Genomic DNA, 13,118 nt, shown 5'->3' on the forward strand with positions numbered 1-13,118 from the left:
TGGGCTGATCAGTTAGTGAAGTGATTGCAGTTTTGCAGCCTGTGGAATGTTCAGCCTTTTTCCCCCTGCTTAGTTCTTGGTATGAAGGCAGAAAATTCTGCTCCATGGATTTTTCATCCCTTTAAAGAAAAAAAAGAGTAGAGTAACTATCCTCGTTGGAAAAGTGAATCCCAAGCAAACTAAAATGATACTGTCAATTACCTCAAATCCTTTCAGGATTCAGGATCTGTAGCCTGATAGGAAGTCACACCTCTGGCAGTCTTTTCATTCCTGGCGCTTCCCTCAAAGAATTAGTCAACTTTCTCCGCAGGACGTGCCATCAGTTCTGCATGCTTCTTGTGCTTTCCATTGTTACTGCTGAGTGCACCACCAAGCTATTTTTTTAGCCTGATTATTGTAGGTGTTCACTTGCTCTAGTTAGGTCTGTTTCTTTGCTCCAGGGGAAAAGTTTTCCACTACCATACTTCCCCACTGGGTCCTTGTCTTGATCTTTGCAGCTCTGTGCAAGAGGATTGTATCAGAAAGGAAAGAAATAATTGCCTGGCTCTTATGGCTCTGTACCCAAGAGCTATATTGCAAAAGCACAACTGCACAAGGTATGTTTGCATTAGCCAGATACACACATGTGCTTTTTCAAAACACCAAACCATAGAGGAAGATCATGGTGTGTTTGAAAAGTGATGGCATAGGGAGGGTAATTACGGAGGCGTTCAAAGCAGCTGAAAGCCAGTACACAGTGAAGAGATGAAATTAGCTGATGGCACAAAGAAATTAGACTTGAAGCCGAGAGTGTTGATGCCAATACAAATTGGATTTAATTATTTTTGAAGAGATGTTGGTTAGGTTTTCTTATGCAACGCTGATAAAAAGCTACTTCAGCAGATGGCTCCTGATTCAGCAAAGCAGTTTTAGCACTTGATATTATTTACCATCAAGAAGTAGGAACCTAAATATTTTGTTAAAACTAAGTCCTTAAAAGAAAAAGGAAACCTGATTCCTGTCTGGGCTTCTGGTTTGTTTCACATTTGAAAACTATCCATAAGAAACTACTTTTCTTGAAATTTCCTTTTTTAAAAAGGTGTAACTTAGGATTCTCATATTCACATGAATCAAAATACAAAAAGTGCTGTTTTGGTGATTGGTAAAGCTGGAGGGGTCTGCCTCCTTCAGAAATGCTATTTATCTTATGGATCTATCTTAAGTTTTTATTCTGGACAGATTTAAATGATTTCTGTATTTATAGCTACTACAAATTTCATTGGGTCTTCAGACTTGCTTGTGCTAGATACTTACGTGGACTATAAGTGAATATGTAAGTAGTGATCTTTTTCCATATCTCTTTCTCCAGCAATGTGGGTGCTCAGTACGTTGAAGGAAAATAAGGACAACTTTTAGGGTTGAATCCAAGCCAGTATAAATCATTCTACTTGATGTTGACAAAATACCTGGTCAGTCAAAATTCCTCTGCTAAAGAGGGCAGAAAAAGTATATATACAGTGTTGTGTCAGTGTCACTTGTTGACATAGAACCTCAAAAAAAAAAAAAATCCTCTGGGATGTTTTGGTTAAAGTTTTTTTGTTTTGTTTTTGTTTTTCTTTCTTTCCTCCCCTTTATCATAAGCATTTCCCAGCATTCCTTCAGGGACATCTGGTTCTCTCATTTTCTAGCTTGACTTTGGTACCTTCAAAAAGTATCACTGTCAGTTCTATTTAGCCAAACAACACAAACAGAATAGTAGCCCTGCCTGATAACTCACCTAAAATATAGTTGTCCTTTAGAAGCAGTGACATTAACTGTTTCTGTGATGGGTAATGTGGTTGTGTCCCTTTTGTTTTCTTCTCTAGCTTCGGGGTGTTTTTTTTTTTACAGGCAGAATTCATCTTTGTGTTATATGAAGATAAGTGAAGTTCTGTCTTTTCTTGCATTGGTGGAATTTTCTGCACTACATTGATGGCTATTTTGCTCCACTTACTTCACACTGCTTTAGCAAGAGAAAAGCAGAAAATGTATATAAATACTATATTTGCACAGATCAGAGCTGATTTTAGAGCAGCATGGATTGTGATTCCTTGGCTAATGTGAACTGTCGTAAGACAGGCTGTATCAGCTAAGGTTGTGAGGATGTGTTGTGCATTGCTGGGGAGCATCCTCTTGATGGCTTATTTGCAATGCAGGGAAATTGCACTTTTGGTGAAGAGAACTAGGCTTTAAGTTTTGGTGAGGAATTCTGTACTGGACTAGGAGTCTTGGCTGGAAGATTAGGACCTGATAATAAGTTGGGCTCAGCTGGAGGCTGGGGAGAGGCAAGAAGCAGCTAGAATGAGCAGGTGAAAATGGGAATGGGGGCGAGGTGTATCCTGACACATTGAGTGGGAATGATACCCAATCCATAAAATAATGGATTGTGCTTTATATGTCAAAAAGGATTTAAATTAGAGTTAATTATTTTATCTTAATTCTAGCATTTTGTAGCTTCTGAATGAGTTTTCATGAGCTAAGTAATATTCCTGCTCTTCAGCTTTTTGGCGTGTGAAAGGCTTCCCATTAGCATTACTGCAAGCTACAGGTGTGGGTGAAGTTCTATCTTCCTGTAAGCTTTAATATGAGTTTTTAAAATAATGAAAAAAATCCTCTATTTTTGTACGTTATTTTTTAGATGTATAAGAAACTTCAAGCTGTATAATGAGTAGTTTTGGGACAGTGTCAGCATTGGCAAAGAGCAGTGTAAGATACTGGGAAACACAGTGGTTCCATATAGCTGTATAAAATACCCTGCAGTACAGCCATGATCATACCTACAGGATTTTAATAGACTACCAACATTTTGCTCAGCTTAACTCTACACAAAGTGAGTCTCTCTGTCATCGTCTTCTCTCCCACCAGATACAACATTGCAGGTACAGCCTGCGTATCTATAGTGGCCCCAAACCGCAAAGTTAAAGCTGAAGTCATTGGAGAGAGAACTTGATTTGAGTTGCAGCCCTTCCCCTCTTAAGACATACATCTGAACTTGAAAAATTAACTGAGTTGGTTTCTCCCTGCAGCTGCTTCCAGCCCACACTGCAAGCACTACATATAAGTCTGCAGAATGGAACATGATTGGCAGCTACCTCCTCTAGCAGTGGAGGCCCCAAGAAGGATGGTGTGCAGATAATGAATTGGTATCTTGATCCCAGGAGACTGAGCACTGCAATGTGGTACCCACTCTCTTCTGTCACCCATGGTGTATCAATCATACCCCCTAGATACAAACGGAACTTAGGTCTCAGTGTCAAAAATTTAAGTTTTCAGTCATAAACATGCTTCTCCCCTTACCCCTGGCGATCTGTGTAGAATGTTTCATCCTCCTCTGAAATGGAATCTATTCCTTTCTGCCTGCAGTGTGCCAGCAGCACGTCCTTCACCTGTGTGCAGACCCACCTTGGAGCACACACTGCAAGCATTGTCCCTTTGTTGCATTTCTTAGAGCAGAAACATGCCTTTCCTTGGACTTGGCACGGCTGCAGATACCTTTATTGAATTCTCTAGCGTTTGGCTGGGGAAAGGGGAGCTGGTACTCTGATACTCAGTGTCTCCTTTTGTCACTGACTTACGCTGTCACCTTGTGCAAGTTAGTTTTTCCTCTTGAGGAATTGTGATTATATTCTCACCACTGCTTTAACACCATCCATTATGTGGTGCTAGAATGATACTGGAAACAATGTCTTATTGTCTGCATGAACTCTGTGCTTAGTTCTGCCTTCTCCAAAATGGATCTGGTGTGTAGAAATTAGAGAATTAGTTTAGAGGCAACTGAAGCATGCTGTGTTGCCTGAACATTTGGGAATGCAAAGGAGAAGAGAGAGAGAGACTAGTTTATTAGTACGTGGCAAAAATTAAGATCCAGCTCTTATGCAGCGAGTCCTCTGCACTTCATTGGCAGTATTAAAAGCCCTTAATTGCACTCCTGCTTATATTAATATTAAGATCTCTTTTAGGCCTCTGATATTTTAAGCCTGTCTAGGACAACTGGCCTGTTTTCTTGTCAGTCTTTTCAATCCTTCTTGATCCTTTCTGTTTAGATTGGAAGCTCTGCAATGCAGAGGGTTTGTGCTGTGACTTTGTACAGTGTCTAATGGATGGCAGTCCTAGACTGAGTCTTTAGCTGCTCCTAAAATAAAAAAGTTAACTGAAGCTCAGTTAAACTCTTCATGAAAACTATTCTACTTGTATGCCTCCAAAATAACTGCTTAATAATAGGCTCTCTTATTTCTAGACTGCTTGTTCTAATTGATGTTATTTGATCTTATCTGTTTGCTGGTCATTGAGTGGCAAGTGAAACTTGAGAGGGCTTTCTGAGGGCCTGTGTGAAAAGAAATTTACTACCATAATAGGGTCACTGAAGAACTTCTGGCTGTGAATGAAAGTCCTGTTAAGTTCTGTCCAAATACAAAAACTGGCTTTTAGTCCATTTTTGTTTGGACAAAATTATCCCAAAATGTCTGCTGTAAATGGCAGTAACTGGATTTTCTCTGCTTGTGAGGTCAGAAGAGGACCAGGAGCTTCTACCTGTGTGGTTCCCTTCAGCCAGGGACTCCCCGAGCTCTAGGACTAGTGACTCTGCATTACTACAATGATCCACATGGAAAACTTGCTGCTAGCATGTTTATCCACCTAGAAGTCCACCAATTAAAAAAGCTCCTTCTTTATCCCATTGAAAATTTCCAATGTTTTATAGTTTCACTGCTCTCCTCAGCCACGTTTCCTCCTGGAGTTCACTATTGTTTTGTCAGCCCACCCATCACAAAGCAGAGGTCACATCAACATGACCTCTTGCTGGTACAAGGAGGCTGCTAAATAATTCACGTGGCCAACTTGATTTCGGGGTCCACATTTGTTTTTTCCACTCTCCTAATCAAGATGCTCATTTAATTCTATTCCAGCACCTGTTCAGCAATTAACACCCTACAATTTGCATCTTACCCTGACATTTGCTATCTTTCCAATTAGTTTTTATATCAGTATAATTAGGTAGGGTTATTACAGTGCATCAAGCAGGGTCCAGGATATTCCCAAGCCTTTAAGCTCTTTCCCAGATTTGTTTAGGGAAGGCACTAAGGGTAAACGGTTGATTAGGATCACTGTTTTTCTTCTTCATTCAGATCAGGCGAAAACTGTTTCCCCATGTGGCTCATGAAAGATCAGGGAAATATGTCAGTCTGTAAGAACTAATATTATGTAGTTCATGACTTTTTGGGTGAATTTACAGGGGATTATAACTAAGGGTCAGGCTGTGTAGCCACTTGCAGTAGCATTCATGAGGGGACATTGTTTTGGTTCACATTAAGCTAAGCAAATTGCAACAATTATTATAATTTTTAAAATCAATTTTTGGAGTTCACATGGGTGGGGAACAAACCAAAATTAGAGGGCAACCTGACCATACTGAACAGTTTAATTGGTAAAGACTATGGGAGTGAAAAGACTATTTCTTAACACCTTTTAATTTAAATTTCACAGAAGGAAGGTCTTGCTGTTCAGCTGTGATTGGTTTGCATTGTAGGCTCTTTGAGTAAAAAATTGTCTTGCAGCCAATGTATAGAGAGTGTCTATCACAGTGGACCTTCCTAATCTTACTGTACAGTCGATAGTAAAAGAGACAGCTCTTTGCTGCCACTTGTGATTTATTTTTTGTTTCATTTTTCCCCCCATCAATATGCAGTCTGTCTATGAAGGGGAAGTGGGACACTAGGAGGTGAGATCTATAGTATGGATCAGACAGGAATAGTTTTTTTCTGATCTTGCACACCCAGCTCTGCATGGTACTTAGGTTTGGTTTGAAATTACCTCCCTCCAACTCCTCAATTCCCCCACATCTCTCTTAATTCAGTAGGCGCATACAAAGACTATATTATCAAGAGGCAATACTGCCCTTGGCAAGATTGCAGAGAAGCAAAGTATGTGATTGTAGGAAGATCACATCTAGCTGGGTAAAGTGAAGAGGTGGTTGAAAGAACCCCCCTGAATCACCACACCTCATGCCTGATGTATTGCTTCTGAATCTGGTTGTTATTCTGAGCCTTTCTGCAATATATCTTAATGATGCTCTGTAGACCTTGGTGGGAAGGGACACTGGGAGCCCAAAGGAGGAATCAGCCCACTCTAATTCCCCAACCTGGAACAGCTGGAGAGAAGTACAGATCTTGTGTGCTGTATTGGTACAGCCAGAGCTACATGCAGTTCTAATGTTTTCAAGTATACAACAGCTTTACCCTTGCTCAGTTCAATGTTGTGTATTGTAATGAGCTTCACCTCTCCCTGTTGTCTTAAAAAAAAATAAATAATCTCCATTTGCTTTATGTGGGTATCTGAACAGGATTTGAAAAATACTGGTGGAAATGTCTTGGGAAATTGGGGCAACAAGGAAGAAGTGGAATGGGAAAGGAAGCTGGAGATGGAAAACGAGCCTGGAAAGATGAAGTTGATTAATTTAGAATTATCAGATCGAGAACAAGATAAAAAGACCAGTGATCAGCCAAGCAAGAGATCTGAACATACATTTTTGTGGGTGGGATTTCAGCCATTTTCTCCAATTAATTTTAAGTTATATCCCTTGCTGCTTTTCATCATTATCAGATCATTAGGAATGGGTTCCTATGACTTACCAGTAAGAAACTAAATTCCTAAGCCTCTAAGAGGGTTTTCATGGGCCTGCAAAACCACTCAAAAATTCTGTGGAAGTGCTTTTAAATTATTTTTTTTTTAAATTATTTCTTCCCCTCAAAAGAAGAATTAAGAATGTCCACTTTCCTTGGATGTTGTGCACAACTGAGTGTGTAAAATAAGTAATTAAATCAAACCCCCATATTAGATTTTAAATCTGGTAATACTTGATTAGGGCTGAAAAATCAAGTCTTTCAACCTTTTTTCTTTTTACTGTGGTGGCTCCTTGATGTTTCTGAACCGTGAAGTGGGAAAATGAGGCTGAAGAAGTCAATAAGTAGTCAGAATAATGGCACTAAGGAGTTTCCATTTTAAATTGTTGCTTAAACCATGAATAAGAAGGAAAGGCCTGAAGTGCAGGTGGAAACAGTAAATATCCCAATCAAAAAAGGCTCTCAGACTGAAGTATCCTGATGCTGGGGAAGGGACTGGGTAGAGATCTAAACTGCAGGACTCAAAAAAACCAGTGGTGCCTTTTTTACTTGCGTGACATGAGACAACAGGAAGGGGGGAAGGCTGAACGTCTGGCTTGTGAACGTTTCCCCTTTCTGAAGCCTGTGTTGGGCTTCAGTTACATTTTCCAGGTTCGTCTTGGGTTACGTTTTGCTGTGGGGTGGAGGCAAGAGGGAAAAAATCCTGAAAGGTGGTTTCATGGAGTGGGAAGAAAGGGCTGGATTTAAAGAAGGCAAAGCAGAACGCCGAGATACTGTAATTTACTCCCTCTACTGGTGCAACGGAACTAGGAGAATTTTCCTCCTAAAAAAGCTGGAGCTGCAGAGGAAGAAAGAAAAGGCATGGAATTTTGTCAAGGTCCAAACTCAGCTTGGGGAGGAGGATGGAATCAACCAAAGCCTCCTCGGTGAAGTGCTCTGCCCAGCAGACTTCACTGCCTTCTGCTGTGAGCAGGCAAAGCAAATGCACACCCGTGGAGGCAGGAGCTATGGTCTGTCTTATTTTCAAGCTTTTGTCTTGGCCTGTAACTCAGTTCTTTGAGCACTCTCAATGAGAATAAGCCTGTTCATAAGTTAAGTACTGTATCTAAATGGCTGTAAACGTGCTCAGAGAAACGGGAGAGGACAATTTGTATGAAACTGGTTAAAAAGGGGGAAGAGTCTATATTGAGGAGATACCCTGTCTGATTTTTCAAACTCAACAGGCTTCAGCTGGATGCCTATCTAAGCTAAACCCTGAGCAGTGTGAAGCTTTACCCCTGATGTTCACCTCTGTATCTCATATTAAAATCTGGAGTCTCATACTTGGTAGGTGGGTGGGGGGGAGAGTAAACAAATAATTCAGTTTAAGATGGTAACCGTATCCTGTATTGTGTAGGATAATGTCATGATCTGATCACCTTGTTTGCACTGAAATATCACACTTCATCTTTTCCCCTTAATAGATTTCACCTTGGAATGCAAATACACTGTCACTGTTGAGCAGTCTGGTTAATGTAGTGCCTGGTTATTCTCGGCCAGGAAGAGAGGTTCTTAACATGCATCAGAAATCAGTCTGAGTGCTAAAAGGCTAGCAGCTTCTAATTGAATGGCAAGGAGATCATCTCAATCTGTTCATGGTGACATCAGAAAAGGTTTTGCTTTGAATCTGCTGTTGCAGACTGTTTCTTAAGCAGTACATAAAAACTTTCTCTGAAGCTGGCCTGCTTATGGACCAAGGTCTTGAATGTTAAAATTTAAGCTTTAGCCTCACCCCCCCCATCACTACAGACTGAGATCTTCTGTGTTGCCTAAGAGTTTCTGATGGAAATAATAATCCATATCTAATAGCTGACTTGGAAAAAATTGCTTAAAGACAGCAGTTGAAATTACAGAAATTGCTGGTTTGAAAGAACTTTTGAAAATTAAGCCATTTCTAGCCTGTTGCTTTTAAATTTAAGAATTGTGCCCTAAATCATCATCATGTTGTACATAGCACTAGTGACCTCTTTTCAGGAGAGAGAATGAAATCCATCTGAAGAATCTTTTGTCAGTGTCCGAAGAGAAGATGTAACCTCTAGTGTTCAGAATGTGCTTACAGTGCATTTCTCTTAGGGTCTGTAGTTTTTGGGCTGCTTTGTTAATGGAATCAGAAAAGTTAAGTCCTTTCCATCTCCATTAGGTCATTCAGTGCTCTCCCTGGTGTGACCCAGCTCAGGAACCTCTTGCTGTTCTTTATTAATATATTCCCCTGCTGTAACTTGGTGCCTTGCTTCCCTGAAGGCAGGTGTCCAACATTAATGGGAGTTACATTCACTAGCAGAGGGGATGTATTAGATCCTTAGTGTGCTGTCTCTAGGAATGGAAGAAGAAAAAAATGAATTAAGTACATGAATAATAATATTAATGATGTTTGCTAAATCTCTTATCTAGTGCACTAGCCAGTGTAATTGCTTTAGTGCTTTGTGTGAAAGCCAGCAGGCTGATTGGGAAATATAAACAAAATTATTCCCCTGCCTTTTTTCCAAACAAGAAGATAGTAATGAATAAGGGCTCCTTGTTTCCTAAAAATCTAAGAAAAGGAGCATGATGTGTGAGGAGGCAAGATTTGCATATCTAATCAGTACTAGCTACACTGCCAACTCTATCAAATTTCCTCTGGTTTGGGGAGACTCTCTCAGCTTTTCAGTTGTGTTCACAGAAATGAAGTTTCTCTGTGTGTGTATATATATATATATATATATGAAGATGTGTGTGTGAGAACTTGCATTGATCAGTTTGACCTGTTTTTTCAACCACCAAGTTAACAAACACATTATTAAACTGAAATTATGTGACACTCTGCAAATCTTATTTTGAATCTTTAAAAGGAAAATTTGAGGGAAACAATAATAGTAAAGGCTGACGTTTTAGAAGTTGAAATACAAGTTTAAAAAAAGACAGAAATCCTTGAGGTTGGGTGATACCAGCAGAGTATACGACTTCTCAGTTTCTCTGCCTTTAAATCTTTTTGGATGAGTTCAGTGGTTGCAGGCTGTCACATACAAAAGGAGTTGGCTGTGTTTGGAAGTAAATTAATTTGTAAGATGAAAGGTCATGCAAAATATTTGGGGATTTTGGAGGCAATGCAGCTGAACTTGGCTGGCACTGGGAGCGGCTGTTGCGCTTGGTGGATTTCCTGGTGGCTGCTCTGTAATTTTTCTGGGGGGGAGTGTCTAGCGGGGAGGACTGAGATAGAAAAGGGGGAACCTGGTGAGTGTTTTGCTGCCTGGAGCAGGTGACCAAATTGATTAGTTGCTACTGTGTTTTGTTCAAGGAGGGGTCAGGGAAGAAAATGAAGGTGGGGAGGGGACCAGGCTCTGCGTGGTTGCATTTTAACACCTTCTCTGCTAAGCAGGAGGCCAGCTTGGGGTGCTAAATTCCTGTCTGTGGCTGTCTGTGAAATAAATCTGTGTGTTGTGTAGTCCCAAGCTGTCAGCAACGGTTTGCACTGATGGACTCTGAAAGAGGTTTCCTCTCAGCCAGTGGAGGAGGCAGCAGCCGCTAGGGAGCTGTCTTTAGCTCATATTTCAGAGTTAGCTCATTAGATCAGTAACGGCAGACACTCACTTTTTTTTTTCCTCTTCAAGAATTTGTCAAGTCAGTCTGTTTTTATAGAGTTACTGCTAGACAATAATATTACATCTCCCTTTACCTTTTGTAATGGCCTGGTGAGTTGGATGGCACAAGGGTTTTGCACAGAGATTAGCTTTCTCGTTTGGTTATTATTCCTGAATGTTATGCCCCCCCTTCCCCCCCCCTCCCCCCCCCCCCCCCCTTTCTCCCTGTGGTGCTCTCTGTATCTTATAAGGAGTTTTTGTAGGATTGCCAAATTCTTTGTCTCTTCTCAGAATCAGGGCTTGCCTTCTATTTTGAGCACTTACTCATAAGGAAGTCCTGCCTGAGTTTTTTTTCTTCTTCCCCTTTGTGCTGCTAACTGACTGTGGTGAACAGGTTGTCTCACTGGCATTTCTCCTCTGAACCCTTCTGTACACCCCACTCCCACCCAGCTGCCAGTAAAGTACCTGGTTGGTTCCCAGCAGCCTTCTGGTGATTCATGAGACAGTGCCAGTATGAACTGCTGAGCTGAGCTCTTTTTAGTTCCCCCTGTGAAGCTGCTGTTTGTCCTCTTCTCGCAGAAGTTTACTGGACCAATTGTTCTGCTTTGAAATGTTCCTAGTGTCAGCTGCTGTCTTTTGCTTTCAGTGCTAAGGTGGCTGCAAGCACAGACATATTTTATAGGCATTGTTACAGAGAAATGTTATGCTATCACTCCAGGCATTAGTAAAATCCATTCTGTAGAATTTGGTCATGTTCTGAAGAGATGAAACTGTCCTGGTCACTCCAGTGCAGAAGGTGTAGAATAACCAGAGCATCATAAGCCAGGAACTCTGGAGTTTTCATATTAATATCTGATACAGTTTCCCCTCCTGGGCATAACCAAGTCATTTAATGTCTTCAGTAGTCAGTTTTGACTATTTTCTATTATTTCAGGCTAGTTTAGTTAGCTTCCGTAACCCAGAAGAAGACAATTGTAAAAGAAAAACAGCACAGAAGTTAATATTTTTCACTTAAACCTTTATGGACAATTTGACTTGCAGTTTTTCAACCTTATTTAGGTAGTAATAAACAGACCCTTCCTAACCTGGCTTGTTACCATACAGCATTTCAGATTGTGAAACCAGAAGATTAATATCAGGGCTTAAAGTTGGAGTGAGCAGTAAAAAAGTCTGTGGAAATGTTGTGTATCTTATTTTGGACTTGCAAGCTACTCTGGTGAGCAGGTAGGAATGCTGTAGCCTGTCTGTTGTGACAGGGAAGGCAGAATATGGTTTTAGAAGGAAGGATATGAGTGTGCTGGGACCTCCCACTGTAAAATGTCATCACCCTATCCTAGGCTGTGACAGGGAAACAGGGAATGTCTTGCAGGGCTTGTTCAGACCACTGTGCTTCAGCAGTGTCTGCTGTCATACCTTGGTGTTCTGTAGTTCCATTCCAGAGAAGAAATGACTCAATCCTACTGCTCTCAGATAGTGACACCTGATGTGTTTAGGCCTGGAACCAAGAGAGGAAAGTTGAAAATAACAAAGATAATACTGGAAGGAGTGTCCTGTGGGCGAGGCACAAGTCTGAAGCTTGGTAGACCTAATTCAGATCCCTGTCACTAAGGTGGGATTCAAATAGCTTGACTTCTGATAGATGAGAAGCTTTCAATGGGTGAGTCAATACAGCTAATTTAGTTTGGTCCCTGCATCACCTCCCCCAAAAGCCTCTCTCCACTGACAGCAGCACAGAAAGTCTGTCCCTTTTCTTGCCATTTTAGGTGGTTTGTGTCTTACTAGTGAAATGGAGGACACTTATACTTGCCTAGCTTAGTAACTACATATTAATGACTGAAAGATGTTTAGATAGTGAAGTATTGACTAGAACTGGAGGTAAGAATCTCTTCAGGTAGAAGGTTATACTGTTGGAAATTCAGTGATACATTTTGTGCCTTTTGAGCATGAAGGAAAATCCAGCAGAGAGGGAACCCTCTTGAATTGGGCTTCTGAGAGTCTTAATTTTCTTGATCGAAATACTCTCCCAGCTTTGGATCTCAGCCTCAAATTTGTCCAGCTGGTATATTTTTATATGGGTTATATGCCAAATAGGTCAACTGAAAAAATAAATTAATACAATGTCAGGTTGGTTGGAGAACAGGGTAGTGGTGGCCATTCCTTACCAAACTTTCTTGTCCCTGTGTTTCCTTATTGCTTAGGTGCTATGGGGACGTGGGTTTGTATCCAGTGCTGTATCCATGACTCCCAGAACACTGGAACTAGCACCAGAAATCATTCACATCATTCATCTATCATGATAGCTCCTCAGTTTTGTGTCCTCTTTTGCTCTTATGTTGTTGACTGGCAAAGATATGAATTGTTGTGTGTGCTTCACTGGAGGCACCAGTGGTGAGCTGGCATTTTGATCTCATTCCCTGTTGTAGCAATTGGATGAACAAGTCCAACACAGTGATATCTGGCAAAAAGCACTGGCAAACTGAGTATTAATTAAAAAGCTGATAAAGTTTCATTTGGTTAATTTCCCCTGCAATAAAGCACTAATTGTAACAAAATGGGAACGTTTCTGAGCAGTGTGGCAGAATGGGATGGAGTGCTAAACCACCCAGTCTTCCCACATGCTGCCATCATGAATGGAATGATGTTTTCAGAGCCAAAGGATGAAGTCTTGTTCAACAGAAAGAGGAAGTGGTGTTTGTTGATGGTTAAATCTTTCACTGAATCTTTTTATTTTCAATAAACATCTTAGTATCTCTATACTTAGGCTGATAAAAGGAAACTTTGGCTCAAATGCATGATAATGCAGATATCTGAAACAGTCGTTATACAGTTTTTCTGGTAGAGAATCTGAAAAGGGTTTGGGGATCCAGAGACAAAAATTAAGACAATT

The 13,118-nt window shown here is 40.7% G+C and overlaps 1 protein-coding gene across 1 annotated transcript in view; it reads left to right on the plus strand.

Annotated features, from left to right (window-relative positions):
* EBF2 (EBF transcription factor 2) overlaps positions 1-13,118 on the plus strand; it is a 135,212-nt gene that overhangs the window by 20,469 nt on the left and 101,625 nt on the right. The gene's annotated exons all lie outside the window — the stretch shown is intronic.

This window comes from Apus apus, chromosome 26 (genome assembly GCF_020740795.1).
Source record: "Apus apus isolate bApuApu2 chromosome 26, bApuApu2.pri.cur, whole genome shotgun sequence".
NCBI classification, from domain to species: domain Eukaryota; kingdom Metazoa; phylum Chordata; class Aves; order Apodiformes; family Apodidae; genus Apus; species Apus apus.